Consider the following 18,248-nt stretch of genomic DNA (forward strand, 5'->3'; position numbering starts at 1 on the left):
AAACAATAAGAAAAGGGGACAGAGTCTGTTGGGAATCGAAACAAATAAAATGAAAATAAATGAATTAGATTAATCTTTTTAATTAAAATTTAAAAAATCTGTAATATATTAAGTATTTGTAAATTTTACTGTTTTTGAAGCAAATTTTACTAATTTTTATATTAGAAACGCGAGTGACGTTTCTCAACCTTTATGATCAACAATTCAAAAATGAGAATATATTTTTCACACAGAAAATAATGTAATTTTTGTACTTAAAAATCTGTCTTTCCTTAAATTATTAATAAAAAATTGTAAAATATTTTTTGAACAAAAATTTATAAAAATTTAAATAGAAAAATATTTTTCCCCCGAAAATGTTGATTACAATACAAACGTTGCAGAAATAAAGGAATCAAAATAAATTTTTTTGTATTATTTATTTGAGGGAATTTTTAAAAGACTGCATTTGTCAAAATCCTTTTCAAATTTAAGCAAATACAAAAGTTTATTGAAAGTTTAGAACGACTAATTAAAATTAAAATTAAAAATTTGTAGTTTAATGTTGTATTTTAAAATTGTATTTTAAAATTTGTATAAATTAAATGACAAAAATTTTAAAATTGTATTTTAAAATTTGTATGAATTAAATGCCCAAAATTTTAAAATTTGCCCTTAAACTTAATATTCAGAACAATTGAATTGAAAGTTAATTACAAATAAAAATTATTTAATAAAATTAAATATTGAAAATTTTAAATGAATTAAGTAGGGGAGAGTGGGGCAAAATGGGGTAGGCGGGTCAAATGGGGTACCTCTGTTTTTCCATGATAGGTACTTTTAATTTTTTTTTCCTCGACATATATCATTAATGTTGATAAGAAACTGTTATTAATTATGAAGACACTCCAAAGAAAACTTTTTTTTGAAAGTTATACAACTTTTAAGTTTTAAGCAAAAAAAATATGAATTTTTTTCAAAATTAAAGTGCTCTCCAAACTTTTTGGGATAATGCATTTAATTTGGCAAGTGTGGGATCTTTTTCAGTACTTATTCTAGAGTAATTTCCAATAGAATAGATTGTTTAATTGTTTACAATAACTTGTAAACATTGCATTTTGTTTTAATATGCAGTGTGGGGCAGAATGGGGTACCTAAGTGTGGGGCATGCCGGAAGCTACGCCGTTTCATTAAAACTATTTAAAAACATTTTATTATGCATATTTAAAGGTTTCCTGCAGAAGAATCGATATTTTTGCTTCGAGGAATTTATACTATCGATGTTTCATTATCGATATATCGATATTTTGCAATATGTTAAATTCCAATAAATATTACTTGTTTTGTCATAGTAATAAAGAATCCTACTTTTTGTTTGTATTTATAATCTCATACAACAAGAATTTAATGAATTTTGAAAAAATACTCAATGTTTTGTATAGTTATTTGATGCCACCCCATTTTGCCCCACGGGTGGGGCAAAATGGGATTTTAGCACTTTCTTAGAAAATACGATATAAGTTCTTTCAAAAATTTTTTTCTCCGCTATTATCATAATTTCCTCAAAGCTAAGTGTACAAAGAAGAATTCTGAAGTTTAGCTGAATCGATTTATTCGTTTGGTTCTCTGTAAACAGCCAATTTCAAAAAGGTACCCCATTTTGCCCCACTTTCCCCTATATGCTTCGCTTAACTGTGAAATTTAATTTTAGTTTAATTTAATAAATTAAATATGTTAATGAATTAAATTCAGAGAGAATTAAACTTTGAATCGATGAATAATTAATTTGCTAAAATAAAGTTTTAATAAAATATAGATTGTATTAATTAAAATTTCGAGAAATTGTACTTTTGATTTTTCAATAAAATATCAATTTAAAAATTTTAATTTATTATTTGAAATGAATTGAACTGAAATAATTCTAAATAAAATGATATTTGATACGCTTAAGGTGAAATACAGTAAAACCTGTTAGAAAAGAAATAAATTTTTCAAATTTTATTATAGAAAGTAATGTTTAAAAATATTATATAATTGATAGTAATTTTTAATATTTTAATCTATTTTAGTATTTAATTTCATATTTTACTAAAACAATTTTAGATAATAAATATCTAGTTTCATTCCAATAAGTTTTACTGAACTAAACATTAATTCATTTAATTAAATTATTATTATAATATATTTTTAATTCAAACAAATTTTTTGAACGATAAAATAGTTGAATTTCTCCACTTGAGAACGCTAAGGTCACCACCAGATGGCGAGGAATCTGATTTTATCAACTAAACTGACATCTAGCGGTGACCTTGGCGTTCGCAGGTGGAGAGTAGCATCTCCATATTGAATCTTAAGAAGTTTGTAATTCAAAACCTATTTATAATCAGAAATTGAATCTAGACACTTTTGAAAACTGAAATAAACGGATTTCAATATTTAATTTACTTTAATACATGATATTTTTAGTCTCTAATTTTTTTAGTCTTGAAATTAAATCCTTGACTAAATTTCATTCCGTTCTAATTAAAAATTCTCTAAATTCTACAAATTAAATTGTAAATAATTATTAATAAATATAAATAAATAAAAACTTAATAATAAATTTTACCACATTGTAAAAAATGAAAATAAAAAATTTCTCCGTATAATAAAATCACCGACGCCACATGTATAAATATAACACGAGTCAAAATAGAATATAAAAATTGAAATATTTTCTCAAATGACTTTTGTAACTTTAGCATTGGAATATTACCGTTGCTTTTTTTTTCTTACCCCTATGTGTGTATGTATATGTATATAAATATACTGGAATGGATGCGAGAGAAGAAGAGAGTGGGTGCGGTGCAGAAAGAAGCATCCCAAAGGAATGTCGTCGGCCCTGAGTGACAGAGAAGGAGAAAAGGGCCGTGAAAGTTGGCGCGCGACTGGGATGCGAATATAAACTGAGTGAGAAGAGGGTTTGTGTAAAAGGGGGAGAGAGGGAAAGGGGGAGAAAAATTTGCGGGTAGACTTGTGTGAAGGTGAGTTCCAAAGACTCACTCTCTTTCTCTCCCTGTCTCCCTCATTTTCTCTCTTTCTCATGTTTGTCCACTCTACAAACTTCTTCTTTTCAATTTAATCTCAATGTGCGAGAAAAATTAACTTTTTGCCCAACAAAAATCCAAAATGAAACCCTTTTTTCATTATTTCTGCACGCATAATTATTTTTTAAACTGGCTTAATTTCTATTTTTTGTCGAAAAATTTTTTTTTAACTAATATTTCTATAATGTACTAATATTTCTATTTTGTAATAATATTTATTATTTTATTATATTAAATGAATAATAATAAAATCCATTAATCAAAAATTCACTAAAAAATTAATCAGAACAAATTTTTTTACCCTTCTTCAAAATGAAAAATAAAAACTGAATTGTAAAATTTATAAATAGTAAATATTTCCAGTTCTTTTTTTTTAATTAAAAAAGAGGATTGAAAAAAAAAAATGAAAATATTTCCTGTAATTTTTTTTTCATTTTAATTAAAAAGGAGATTAAAAAATAATACTGGAAAAATTTTCTATAAATAATAATTGACTCTTTCAAACTCACCGAAACGATGTGAATAATGTGAATCGGAATTCTCACCTGTAACAAACAAAACGGCATTTTTTGAAAATTACGTTTTATTAAATTTTAATAAAAAAAAATTTGTTTTTAACGATGGGCTAAAATGTATATAGTATAGTTTCAATTTTTTCATTCAAGCTCTATATGTATAAAGAGTAAAAATTGAAACGAATTTGATTTGTTTAAAAAAAATTGTATTGATTCCCCCCACGCGAAACATAAAAAGTTCCCAGGAATTTCTCAGCCTCATCCCGGGGAACTTTTTCATATGGGTTGTTAAAAAAAATAATGCTAAAAAGATATTGTTAAAAAATACTGTTAAAAAAATAATGTTAAAAAATATTGTTATAAAAATGATATTAAAAAAAGATTGTTAATAAATATGTATTGTTAAAGAAATACATTTGTTGTCAACAAAATTTCAGATAACAATATTATCCGACCAAATTTTGCTTACTTGGACTAAAATTTTTTTCCAGAGTGTCGAAATGTAAAGAATTATAAACAAAAAAGTAAAAAACGTAACAAATATTTTGTCTGGATTGTTGCTTTTTGCTAAACTCGGGAATCGGTTTACATCTCTTTCCCTCGATGCAACGAGGGAGAGAGAGAGGGAGCGTAGTTTTCAAGTGAATTGCAATATTTACGATCGAGACCGTTGGATCTGGCTTTTATTAATATCCTGGATACGCCAAGTGTCGCCAAACGTCGTTGTCGTTTCTGCCGGACGCTTTTAGTGACGTTCAACACAATTTTGGCAACATGCGTCTACTCTGAAATTTATGGAACAATTTTTGGCGAGGAAATGCAATATCGATCTCGTTTCTCCAATATAATATATGTATATAAAGTATTTAATTCAAAATTTAGTAATATTTTTTTTTATAAATCTTAACTGTATTTATATATCCAAACTGTATTTTATATATTCTAAACGATTTTTTTATATTCTAATCAAATTTTATATATTCTAACCGAATTTTATATAATCTAACCGTATTTTGTATACTCGGACTATATTTTCTATAATCTAACTATATTTTATAAATTCCAACCACTTTTTGTATCATTTAAAAAAAAAATTTTATCTAGACCGGATTTGATTTATTTGAATAAAATAAAACAGTAGAGTTGACACAAAAAATTAATTTTGTTTTTCCCTAATTTACAGACAAAATTTTGACTTTTTCCCTGACCCTAAAGAATATTCTGATTCACTCTCAAAATTATTAGATTCTCAAAAAAAATATTCTACTGCATTTATTTACGAATTTCTTTGATTATAAAATTATTGGAAAAAATTCATAGTTTTATTTTAAATAAATATTTAATCATTAATAATTTTTCTTAAGAATAAAGATTTTTAAAGATTTCAAATTTATTCTACGTGTTTTATAATATTTAAAAATAACTGGTAATTTCTTCAAAATTATATTCGTCATTTAAATTCAATTATTATTTTCTAGTTAAGTTTTTACTAAAACTCTTCCTCAAATCAATTATTTTTAACAATTTTTTTAAAAGTTCTTTGATAATTTTTAAATTCATTTGTTTACAATTTAATTTTACAAAATTCCAATTATTCGTAAATTCTTCAATTAAATATATATTAGAAAATAAAAACCTTTCAATAATTTCAAAAAATTAAATTAAATTAAACTTTTTCAAAAGAAATAATTTCTACAGAATTATTAGTTAAAAATTAAAAATATGGAAAATTTCTGATTTTCAAAGATTTTAAATTGAAACCTTTTCAAAATTCAATTATTTCTCAAAATTTATGCTATAATGCTTTTATTATTCAATTATTATCTAAAATTTTAACTGAAATTCATTTTTAAATCAACTTTTATTAGAAAATTCTACGAGAATTCAATTATTTAATCACAAAAATAAATAATTGAAAGTTTCTCAAAATATGAATTCTTATAAAGAATTTTGTGCATAAATTTTTAAATAATTGATTTTGTACGAAAAATGTTATGAAAATTGTATTTTAAATAATTGAATTCCTGTGAAAATTTTATTATTTATGAAAATAATTGAATTCTTTTAAGAAATTTTATTAAAATTGCATTAAAAATATTTGAATTCCCGCGAAGAATTTTTAAATTAATTCTTTTAAATAATTGATTTTTTACGAAAAAATTTAATGAAAATTGAATTTTAAATAATTGAATTTTTGTGAAAATTTTATTATTCATGAAAATAATTGAATATCTGCTAAGAATTGCATTAAAATTTTTGAAAATAATTGAATTCTTTTAAATTTTATTAAAATTGCATTAAAAATATTTGAATTCCAGCGAAGAATTTTAAAAACAATTCTTTTAAATAATTGATTTTTTTCAAAAAAATTTAATGAAAATTGTTTAATGAAAATTTCTGTAAAAATTTTATTACTTTTGAAAATAATTGAATTATTGCGAAGAAATTTATAAAAAATGTGTAAATTATAGAATTCCATCTGAAATTTTTAATATTTATGGAAATAATTAAATGCTTACGTAGAATTTTATTAATAATTTTCTTTAAATAATTGAATTCTTTTGAAAAGTTTTATTAAAATAGTAGATATTGAAAATCATTGAATTTTGTCAAGAATAAAGTTTATTATTTATGAAAATAATTGAATTATTGTGAAGAAATTTATAAAAAATTTGTAAATACCTAATTGAATTCTTTTGGGATATTTTATTAAAATAGTAGATATTGAAAATCATTGAATTAAGTAAAATTTTTGAAAATAAATGAAATTTTGACAAGAACTCTATTAAATTTTTGAAAATAATTGAAATTTTGGAGAAAAGGTTTATTATTTATAAATATAATTGAAATTTTGACTAGAATTTTATTACTTTTGAAAATAATTGAATTTCTGCAATCGTTTGTATAACTTCTCAAAAATTCAATTTTCTTTAGTGTTTTTAACTAAAATTCTTCTATAAATCCATTATTTTTAATAATTAGGTAAATATATTAAAAAATTTAACTAATTGCAGAAGAATTTGAATTATTGAAATTTTTCAAAAATTCAAAAATCTTTAAAGTTTCTAATGAAATTCATTCAAAATAGAAATTTTTAAAAATTTCAAATTAAAACCTTTTGAAGTTGATCTATTTATGAAAATTGTAAACGCAATTCTTTAAAAATTCAATTAATTTTGAAATATTTAAGTAAAATTATTAATTAAATAATTTATAAGTAATAATAATTTTATAATAGTTGTTCAAGAATTAAGTTATTTAAAAAGAAATTATTATCAGAAATAGATAAAATTAGGTTTTGTATTAGAATTCGTGACGATTTATACAGTTTATGAAACAAACAATTGTTGTCCTCATACAAAGTACTTGATTCAAAAAATAATTCTCTCCTGAGTGTAATATGTCACACACATGCTCCGAAAATCGAGAAAACCAAACCGCACAAACACATGTCTTCGAAAATATAGAAATTAATACGCAACTGCCTTTCGGTGGTGAGAGAATAATAACATCAATATTCCTTCAAAGAATTAGACACCAGACAAGAAGTGGAGTAACTCTTTGAAAGTTTTCAAAAGAAATTACCGAATTGCCATTAGGGCACATGACATAACCGGATGACATGATGACACATCAGGTGCGTTCTCCTCTACATTCAAATTAAACACAGGGGAAGAAGACCAACTCGAAAAAATACCCAAAAGAAAAAAAAAAGAAATACTTTATGATTGACAAGTATCGGTGAGTATGAGTATTTATACCCCAAACAAGAAAGGAGACAAACTCTTCTTTACAATTTGGTCATGTATTTCATATATATATTAACGGATATCGATCAAAGGTCCGGCACACCGTTAACTACTTGACCGCTTGGCCGTATTCCCGCCCTTGTCATGTCGCAACCCTGGCCGTGTCTATATTTAGTGAACGACGACTACGACGACAACGACAAGTCGACGTCCATCGTTTATATCTCGTATCCACTACACAAATACAATACTAAATGTACAAAACATAAATAACGTGCCAAGAAACCTGGGTGCATTGGACAAAGATTCGCCCACACTTTTTTCACGCTCTCTCAACTTTATAACTCATCACTAAATTCCCTAGCCAAATTATTTCACACACACACACATACGCAACCATTTGTGTTTGCGAATATTTCAAATAAACCATTTTACACAAAAGAATGTCTTTTTGAAATATTTATGTGACAGTGTGCGAAAAAATTCACACCTATCTTGTCTTATAATGAGAAAAATTTTCACAGCGAGATATATATGCTTCATTCGAAATGAGAAAGTGAATTTTAAATTTTTATTCAGGTACCAACTCAGGGTTGCAACAAAAATTTAACTTTGTTTTTCCCTGCACTAAAAAAACGATTTACTTGATTAAATTTTGTTTAAATCAAACTTAAAATATCTTTGCTATACAGTCAAATATATTTAAGTTTATAATTAAAACATATTTTTTTGTTCACCTATATTTAAAAAAATACTACCTATATTTAATTAAAACATAAGTTATGGTTCATTTAAAATTTTTTATAATCAACTTTTAAGTTTGAATCAAACATAAAATTTTTAAACATAATTTTTATTTAAATCAAAACAAAAAATATATTTGAATTAAACATAATTATTCAAATAAATAATATTTGTGAATCAAAGCAGTACAGTAGATATTTTCTAAATATTGGGATTAAGCTTACAAATTAATTTCAACTAAACAAAATCACTGAAAATTATTTTTCTATTTGAATAAACTATGATGTTTTCTCAGCGTGACTTTTTCCTGATTTTCAGACAGAATTTTGACTTTTTCCCTGACTCTAAAGAATACTCTGATTCACTCTAAAAATTATTAAAAACTCAAAAAAAAATATTCGAATATATGCGAATTTCTTTAACTGTAAAATTACACTGCAAAAATAAGTATCTTAATTCAAGATGTTTTGGTAGTCATTTCTAAGATGTTTTGGTAGACACTTTTTAGTTACTTGAAACATCTTAATTTAAGATGTTAAAAGTATCTTCGTACACATTTTCTATGGTATTTTTGGGGCAAAAAGTTTTGAGGTTAACTATGGGCTCTTATGGAAAACTCTATATGGGGGATTTCACGGGAAGTGATCCGGCCTCATGCGTTTACACGTCATACTTTGATGACTTGTAGTTTGCTTTAAAAAAAAGGTAAAAATTAGATAAAATATGTTTTGGAAAGGGGTTTTCGTGTACTTTTAAATAAAGATGTTAGTTTTTAAAAAAAAATTTTTTTTGACCTTGAAAATTAAAAATTAAAATTTAATTTTCATTTTTTTGTACAATCGGTATTTTTTTTTTAATTTTTTTTTATTTAGAATGAAAGCTGAGCTCTTTTCCTATCAAAAACATATCTGCCCAAAATGGGACTAGAATTATTAATACTAGTTAATTAATTTTACAAAAAAATTAAATTTTAATTTTTAATTTTCAAGGTCAAAAAAATTTTTTTTTTTAAACTAAAATATTTATTAAAAAGTACACGAAAAGCCCTTTCCAAAACATATTTTATTAAATTCACATCTTTTTTTTTAAGCAAACTACAAGTTATCAAAGTTTGACGTGTAAACGCATGAGGCCGGATCACATGTTGTACAGGACTCATGCGTTTACACGTCAAACTTTGATAACTTGTAGTTTGCTTGAAAAAAAAGATGTGAATTTAATAAAATATGTTTTGGAAAGGGCTTTTCGTCTACTTTTTAATGACGATGTTAGTTTTTAAAAGAAAAATTTTTTTGACCTTGAAAATTGAAAATTAAAACTTAATTTTCATTTTTCTCTATAATCGGTATTTTAAAAATTTTTTTTTTTATTTAGAATGAAAGCTGAGCTTTTTTTCTATCAAAAACATATCTGCTCAAAATGGGACTAGAATTATTAATACATGAGAAATAACATTTACTTTTGCGCTAAAACAATGACGCGCTGCGCTCTCGCGCGCTGATTTTTGATGTTCACACTTCACTTCTAGATGAACACTCTCTGCATTTCACAGGGTTGAGACTGTCACTATTAATATGCCTGCATTATGCTCACCAAAAAATTAGAAAGAAAATAATTTTGTCTCCATTATTATGTGGCCTTAAAAAAGGCCGATTGGTTCTATTTTTCATGATTTACTGATTTCGTGGCCTTGAAAAAGGCCGTTTGGTACTATTTTTCATGATTTACTGATTTCGTGGCCTTGAAAAAGGCCGATTGCTATTCAGATAATCGGAAGTACACCCACAAATGATGAATGGTAATTGAATGAATGATAATAATTTTAAGAAAAAGTTTAACTTATGAATTGAAATTGCAAAAGCTTAAATGAAATTTTGAAAAAATGGAATTGTAACATTACTTTTTGTACACTTTTTTAGATTTTTTGGTACTTACCTGCACTTGATTTGATGACTTTCGTTTACTTTTAGGAAAGTAATCGAATTCTTCTGATGATGAAAATTTTTTTAATTTCAACTTACCGTCTTCGATAGGAATAAATGCGTGATATTTTAAAGTTCCCGTAATTGTTGCAGCTGAGTTAAATCTGGATTTCAATTGCTCAGAAGTTGTTGCATGGTCTTCTTTACTGCTAAAAAAGATCTCCGTTTCTTTGCAATTTTTCTTTGCCCACAAAAATAAAGCATAAGCATCAAGTATTCTATCTTGATTAGGACATTGCAAACTAAACCGTGCGGCATTTCTTTTAATATTTGCTCCTATCCCGTCGCATGCTCCCTTTCCGTGAGCAGTGGGATGGAAATGCCATTCGGCTGGTATATCAAAATCAGATTTATGTACTAATAAATTTGCAAAGTTGCTTTTGTTCTTAAAGTGCTGTCCAGCTCCATCTGAGACGTAATAAATTTTTTTTGGACTATATGTCGTCTTTAGAAATTTTATTATAATTTTTTGAAATTCATAGACTGCAACTGTGTCGTGAACTAAATTGTCTGAAATAATTGCTAAGCTTTTGTGCTGCAATTTTTGATCTTTTACGAAATAAATTACTACTGTAAATAACGTAGCTTGATCATTATTCCAGTGAAATCCTTGTATCGAATCTTGAAGAACAAATTTGTAGTTTTCAGCAAAGTCGCATGAAACTACAAATTCGTCGTCTTTCAAGCCTTCTTTTAAATTTTTAAAAAATGATGACTGCTCTTTTACAAGAAAATCATGGGATCTGAGTTTTAACATTTCTTCACACAATTCGTTTATGAAGTCACTGGAATTTAGCACAATTGTCTTTAACGTACATCTGTCAGTTTGAAGCCAAGAAGCGTAAGTTATTTCGTCCAAATCGTGATCATCGAAGTATTTTATTAAATTTTCTTTCATTTTATCAACGCCTGGACAGTTGTTACATTCTCCAAACATACAACAAGGTGTTGCATTTGAACAAACTAAAAGCTTTAAACAATCACGATAGTTGTTTAATACAATACTAGAGTCGTTTGTTAAGCATTGGATATCTATTTCGTTTAACATCAACTTAAGATTTTCGTGATGCACACAAACACAGACCGTGTGAGTGCCACTACTGCCCGCCAAAACGCAATGTTTTGGTCTAAGTTGCGTGAATTTCGAGAAGCCTATCTTAATTTCTTCATTGCGTGATTTAAATTCTGTATACAATTCTTTTAAATTGCATAAAATCAATCTTTTTTGAACCAAAACCTTTTCATCATTTATTCGTACTGAAACACAGTCTTTAACTCCCGGCAATAAACGACTCATACTATCGTCCTCATAAAATTTTTTGACTAATGATTCAACATCGAGACTTAATGGATTCCCCTTTTTGCGATTTGGAAGTGTCAGAATTCCACTCTTAGCAACAAGATTTTTAGCGTTTCCAGCTTGGCGTTCGGAAGTTCCAAATTCAGATGCTATTTTTTTACGACTCCAAGATTTTGGAGCTAGTGTGAGAAGTAACATTTTTTCGTCACGACTAGTACTTTCTTGGAATTTTTCCTTAATTTGTTTTAAAACTTCGACACCTGCTAAGTGATATTCATCTTCACACGTCTCTGTTAACTTTTCTTTTTTTTCAGAAGGTAGTTCTTGTACTTTGTTAAGCTCCTTTCTACAAGCAGAACAAATTTTTATTTCTGCAGTTAATGAAGGAAATCGCAATAGTAAATTTTGAGATATTCGCCTAATATCAACTGATTTGTGGTTTTTTTTATTAAACGGATTAAAACACGTATTGGACCATACTTTCGTAGATTTTTCTTCCTTCGTAGATGACATGATTTTTGAATTACAATTTTCAATTTTAGAAAATTAGTTCAAAATTAAAAAAAAAAATTTGCCGAAAATAAAGATTAAAAAAACACGAATTAAAAACAGCTGAAACGAAAATTACGAAAAAAAACTAAAATAAAAAAAATAATAAAGAAAAAACTAAGTTTTTAATAGTAAAATCCACCTACCTTATTAATCAATCGTTTGCTAATAAATTGTAGTAAATTTCTTAAAGAAAATAAATTTATAGCAGTAATAATTTGAACGGAGAAGCAGTCCTTTATATAGTATTGAATAACTTAACTCAGTTTCGAGAAACTCTCAGATCAAGCTCTGCGACATCTGTCGGATGAAATTAGCACTATTGACGGTGCTCATCCAAAGTAGTTAGGTGAAACTCAGCGCGCGAGAGCGCAGCGCGTCATTGTTTTAGCGCAAAAGTAAATGTTTTTTCTCATGTATTAATAATTCTAGTCCCACTTTGAGCAGATATGTTTTTGATAGAAAAAAAGCTCAGCTTTCATTCTAAATAAAAAAAAAAATTTTTTAAATACCGATTATAGAGAAAAATGAAAATTAAGTTTTAATTTTCAATTTTCAAGGTCAAAAAAATTTTTCTTTTAAAAACTAACATCGTCATTAAAAAGTAGACGAAAAGCCCTTTCCAAAACATATTTTATTAAATTCACATCTTTTTTTTCAAGAAAACTACAAGTTATCAAAGTTTGACGTGTAAACGCATGAGTCCTGTACAACATGTGATCCGGCCTCATGCGTTTACACGTCAAACTTTGATAACTTGTAGTTTGCTTAAAAAAAAAGATGTGAATTTAATAAAATATGTTTTGGAAAGGGCTTTTCGTGTACTTTTTAATAAATATTTTAGTTTAAAAAAAAAAATTTTTTTGACCTTGAAAATTAAAAATTAAAATTTAATTTTTTTGTAAAATTAATTAACTAGTATTAATAATTCTAGTCCCATTTTGGGCAGATATGTTTTTGATAGGAAAAGAGCTCAGCTTTCATTCTAAATAAAAAAAAATTAAAAAAAAATACCGATTGTACAAAAAAATGAAAATTAAATTTTAATTTTTAATTTTCAAGGTCAAAAAAAATTTTTTTTTAAAAACTAACATCTTTATTTAAAAGTACACGAAAACCCCTTTCCAAAACATATTTTATCTAATTTTTACCTTTTTTTTAAAGCAAACTACAAGTCATCAAAGTATGACGTGTAAACGCATGAGGCCGGATCACTTCCCGTGAAATCCCCCATATGTATCTTAGTTTTTAGTAACTTAAACTTATGGCGCATCTTACGATTCTCAAGTAACTTATCGCTAAACATCTTATTGCAACAGAAACATCTTAATTTAAGATACTTTAAAGAACTTACAAAAGTATCTTACTTTTCTAAGATGGAAGAAATATCTTCATCACTGCTAAAAAGTATAAAGCATCTTAAATATCAGTAAGATGCTTTAGAAAACATCTTATTTTAAGATATCAAAAAAGACACCTATTTTTGCAGTGATATTCGAAAATTTACGTTTAGAAACTCAGTAATTAATTTTTTGGATAGAAAAGCAAAATAATTGCAATAAAAATTTAATTTGGAGAAGAAATAAATAAATTTCGTTCATTTTAACGTTCAGAACTTTAGGATCTTTTGTTTTATTTATCATAATTATTTAATCATTATTATTTTTCCATTGAAATTGAGATTTTTAAAAATTTTAAACTCAAACCTTTTTGAAATTAATCAACCTATAAAAAATTGTTATAAAACATGAAGAAATCGATCACTCCGAGTCGAAGACTCGGAGTAATCGTAATTAACGATAACCCAGGGATAAAATTATTATTTTATACACAGTAAAAAGAAAATCTTATTTTAAGGCACGAAAGCTGCCTTAAATTAAGATGCAACATTTTTAAGACAGTCAATGTTGAATTTACGCACGTTTTTCGTATCCTTTAACATTATAGCAGACAGTGTTGAATTTAAGCCAGCTCTTAAATTAAGATTTACTTTTTACTGTGTATAAGAATATTGTACTTCTTCAAAATTATTTTCATCATTTTAATTTAATTATTATTTTCTAGAATTTGTAACTACAATTCTTCTTTAAATCAATTATTATTTAAAAGAACGAAAATTTAGATTTCCAAAGATTTGAATTTGAAACCTTTTCAAAATTCAATTATTTCTAAAAATTCAAGCACTAATGCTTTTAATATTAAATTATTATCTAAAATTGTAATTTTATTAAAATTTTTTAAAATAATTCAATTTTTTTGAAGAATTTTAAAATAAAATTTTTAAGAATAATTACTTTTTTCGGCGAATTCATTTAAAATTGTTTTAAAAATAATTGAAATTCATCTATAATTTGTATTATTTATGAAAATAATTTAACTCTTGAAAGAAGTTTATAAAAATTTTGTGAAAATTGTATTTCAAATATCTAATTAAATTCTTGTGAAATTTTATTATTTATGAAAATAATTGAATTCATAAAAAGAATTGTATTATTTATGTGAAAATAATTGAATTCATAAAAAGAAACAACTTTTGAAAATAATTAATTTCTTTTAAGGAATTTAATTAAAATTTTACTGAAATTTATTATAATAAATAATTTTATAACAATTTTTGAAAATTATTGAAAACTTTTTGAAGAATTATATTAAAATTTTTAAAAATAATTGAATTCCTGAGAAGAATTTAAATAATAATTTATGAAAAAAATTGAATTTATGCGATGAGTTTTATTAAAGTTTGTTTAAATATAATTGAAAGTTTGACAAGAAGTTTGTTAAAATTTTTGACAATAATTTAATTCTTGAGAAGAATTTCGCTTCCTAATAAAGATAATAATTTAATTATTGACGAGAATTTCTAAAAAATGTTGAAAATAATGTAATTTCTGCAAAATATTTTATTACTATTCAAAAGAATTGAATTCTTTAATTGTGATAAATTTTGATATTTTATGAAAATATAATTGAATTTTGGAAAAAGAATTTTATTAAAATTCCTTAACATAATTGATTTTATGGGAAGAATTTTATTGTTTAACAAGATGATTGAATTCTTTTACAGAACGAACTTTTTATTTTATTGAGAAATTGAATGTTTCTTAAATTTGAATTCTTTCGTCAAGTTTTAACAAATTTTTTAAGAATAATTGCATTTCTCTAGTAATTTATTTAAAATTGAATTAAAAATATTTAAAATTCTGCCGTGAAAATAATTGAATTCTTAAATGAAATCATTATTATTTATGAAAAAAAGAAATGTTTTCGTAGAATTTTGTCAAAAATTTTTTTAAATTATCATATTTTTTGATAAATTTTATGAAAATTACTATTGAAAATCATTGAATTATGAAAAACTTGAAAATAATTGAAATTTTGCAAAGAAGTTTATTAAAATTTTTTTAAATAATTGAATTTTCGGCGAAAGATTTTGCTATTTATAAAGATAAGATAGTTCTTGACAAGATATTCGTTAAAATTTGTAAAAATAATTGAATTTCTTCGAAGAATTTTATGACTTTTGAAAATAATTGAATTCTTGTGATAAATATTGTTATTTATAAAAATAATTGAATTTTCCAAAGATTTTTTTTTAAATTCCTAAAAATAATTCAATCTTTGTGAAGAATTTTGTTATTTATCGAGATAATTGCATTAAAACTTTTCAAATAATTAAATAATATTAAAAAATTCATTCTGGTTAAAAAAAAATTTGAAGGTTTTGTATTAGAATTCGTGGTAGTTTGATAGAGTTTATGAGGCAAACAAAAAAGACACTAAAAATTCAGAATTTTCTTATGAATTTCAAAAATTCAATTTTTTCCAGCACTTTTAATAAAAATTAAAAATTTCTGACTTTTCCCTGAATTTCCTGATTTTCCTGACCTGTGGCAACCTTGCAACTACTGTCAAGATTGCCAGAGATGAAAATGTCACTAATTTAGGTATCAATACAAACAATTTTCGTAAAATGAAAAAATCAACAATGGAGAATTATTTTTGATGGCACATTTTTAACTATGATTATTTTCGCATTTGCGAATTAAAAGTTTCTGGACGCTCAACGTCGACGACAAATTCAAAAAGTTATTACTATCCTTTTACTAACCGGATTAAACATTATTATTATCCTATCATAATTCTCTTACTAACCGACATAGACATTACTATTGTTATCCTCTTACTAAGCGGAAAAACACTATCCTAATTAAAAAAAAAAAAAAAAAGATTCAAGAAAATTTCAATTAGAACAACCGTAACTAGTCGTTGCAGGATTATTTTTCTTGGTAGAAATAAAGGATAAATAAAAATAAACGATCTTCATTCGTCACAGTAAATATAAACTGTTTATATTAATGGGTGTGACTTAAAGTAAGATGTCCATTACAGGGCGTGGTTCGTCTCATAAATTATTTAACAGTGGGCGTCCTTCGAACAATACAGCTAATAATGGGCGTAATAAAACGTTATTTGGTTACTAAAGGGCGTGGCCAAACACTACTTACTTGATCACTGATTTTGCGAAATCAGTTTCACCAATAAAGGGTGTAGTCAAAAACTCATTATCTTAAAGTGAAATGAAAAATTGCGAATCAAAACTCATAATGGGCGTGGCTTGATTTCAATTTAATTCGGGAATCAAAACTACTGATGGGCGTGACTTGAATTTAATTTAGTTGAAAAAAAGGCGTCCTGAACGAAAATATATTAATATCAAAATTAGTAAGAAAGATGAAATCTTTCTTATTAATTTTGTTATTAATACATTTTTAATATAATTAGCTGATAAAAAATACAAGTAGAAAGAGGCGCAACTGCAAAGTGCATAAAAAGGTTTACTTTAAAATTTATTTGGTCGAAAGAGACCCTAAACTTAGACTTTTTTGTTAAAAAATAGGCGGGGCTTGGATACTTTAGCTAAAAAGAGGCGTTTCTGTAGGCGTGGCTTCAACGTTTAGCTAAAAGATAAAGGTTAGAGTTACCTTAATAGCCGTGGCTTTAAAGTTATTTTAGCTAAAAATAGGTGTGAGTCGCGCCTTAATAGGCGTGGCTTTAGCATTTAGCTAAAAGTAGGCGCAAATTACCAAGAACAAAAATTACCAATTTACCAAGAAATTAAACATTTCTGTGTAAGTAAATCAGCAAAACAAGTATAAAATACTCAAATTAGTTTCCATACAACACGACTAAAACGCGATAGCTAAAAATAGGCGTGAGACGTCTAAATGGGCGTGGTCTACACGATTTACCTCCAAAAAATAAACTCTTTAAGCAATCTAACTACTAAATGTTTCTAAAATATTCCCCTTTTGACCACATCTGAACCAAAAAACCAAAAATAATCAACACAAAATAGGCGTGCCTAAAACGATTAAGCTAAAAATAGTCCTAACAGGCGTCGAAAGGGGCGTGGCCTACACAATTCTGCTAATTTATGTAAAAAAAATATTCCAACTTCAAAAAAAAATCTCAAATTCGATCCTTCGCTAAAATATACCCAATAAATCAATTTACAAGTGCAATCTATTTGTAGTAATTACAATTTCCATTATCTCGAAAATAGCAACATTTTCCATTAAAAAAAAAGAACAGTAATAATTATATTCAATAATGGGCGTGGTTTATTTGACCCGAACTAATAATATTTACCACAAAAATAAAGAATCATTCGATATAATGTATTCCAAGTGTCTCTATATTATGAATAATGGAAAGTCATTCAAAAAATTATCTTTGAACAAAAATAAAGGAGGAAAAGAAAAGAGAGAAAATTAACCGATTATAAATAATTAATACCTACAAGCATACATAGAAAATTTACATGAAAAGCTAACTTTATCTTGAATTTCAAACTAACAGAAGCCAGTGCAAAGACTTTTGCTAATCATGAACTTCCTTGGCCCCTATTTCACGTCCTCGAGCTGTAAATACACACACACACACATATATCTATACACTCTATATGCATTCAATATTTATCCATACTTATGTTTGGGTGTGTGTGTGTGTGTGTATTTTTTCCCCGTCGACAATATCGCTTTGACAGACTCTTAAATAACATTAAGTATATATACAATCATTATATAAAAAATAATTCTTCATGAATACATCACAACAAAAATTTACGCAAAAATTACAAATAAAATTTAAAGTTCAAGTCCATGTTTATCAAGTTAATGCAAAATTACAAATAAAATCACAGTGAATCGTGAGGTATTAAAAAGTGTTGCAGATTAAATTAACACAAAAAAAGATTAAAATAATCAATTTTGGTGTTATTTTTTACAATAGATGAAATTTTAGTTTATTAAATTTTTCATAACTATAAAACATGAATCGATTTC

General features: G+C 25.7%; 1 protein-coding gene across 3 annotated transcripts in view; it reads right to left on the reverse strand.

Annotated features, from left to right (window-relative positions):
- The window catches only part of LOC122498383 (ecdysone receptor), a 317,159-nt gene that overhangs the window by 215,542 nt on the left and 83,369 nt on the right, over window positions 1-18,248 (reverse strand). The window contains exon 2 of one of the 3 annotated variants that reach the window (XM_043606087.1): window positions 3,575-3,610. The exons of the other annotated variants lie outside the window; for them this stretch is intronic. The gene's annotated coding sequence lies outside the window, so the exon portion shown is untranslated. The remainder of the gene's footprint in view (window positions 1-3,574; window positions 3,611-18,248) is intronic. 3 annotated transcript variants of the gene reach the window in all.

This window comes from Leptopilina heterotoma, unplaced genomic scaffold, assembly GCF_015476425.1.
Source record: "Leptopilina heterotoma isolate Lh14 unplaced genomic scaffold, ASM1547642v1 Lhet_10, whole genome shotgun sequence".
Classification (NCBI taxonomy): Eukaryota; Metazoa; Arthropoda; class Insecta; order Hymenoptera; family Figitidae; genus Leptopilina; species Leptopilina heterotoma.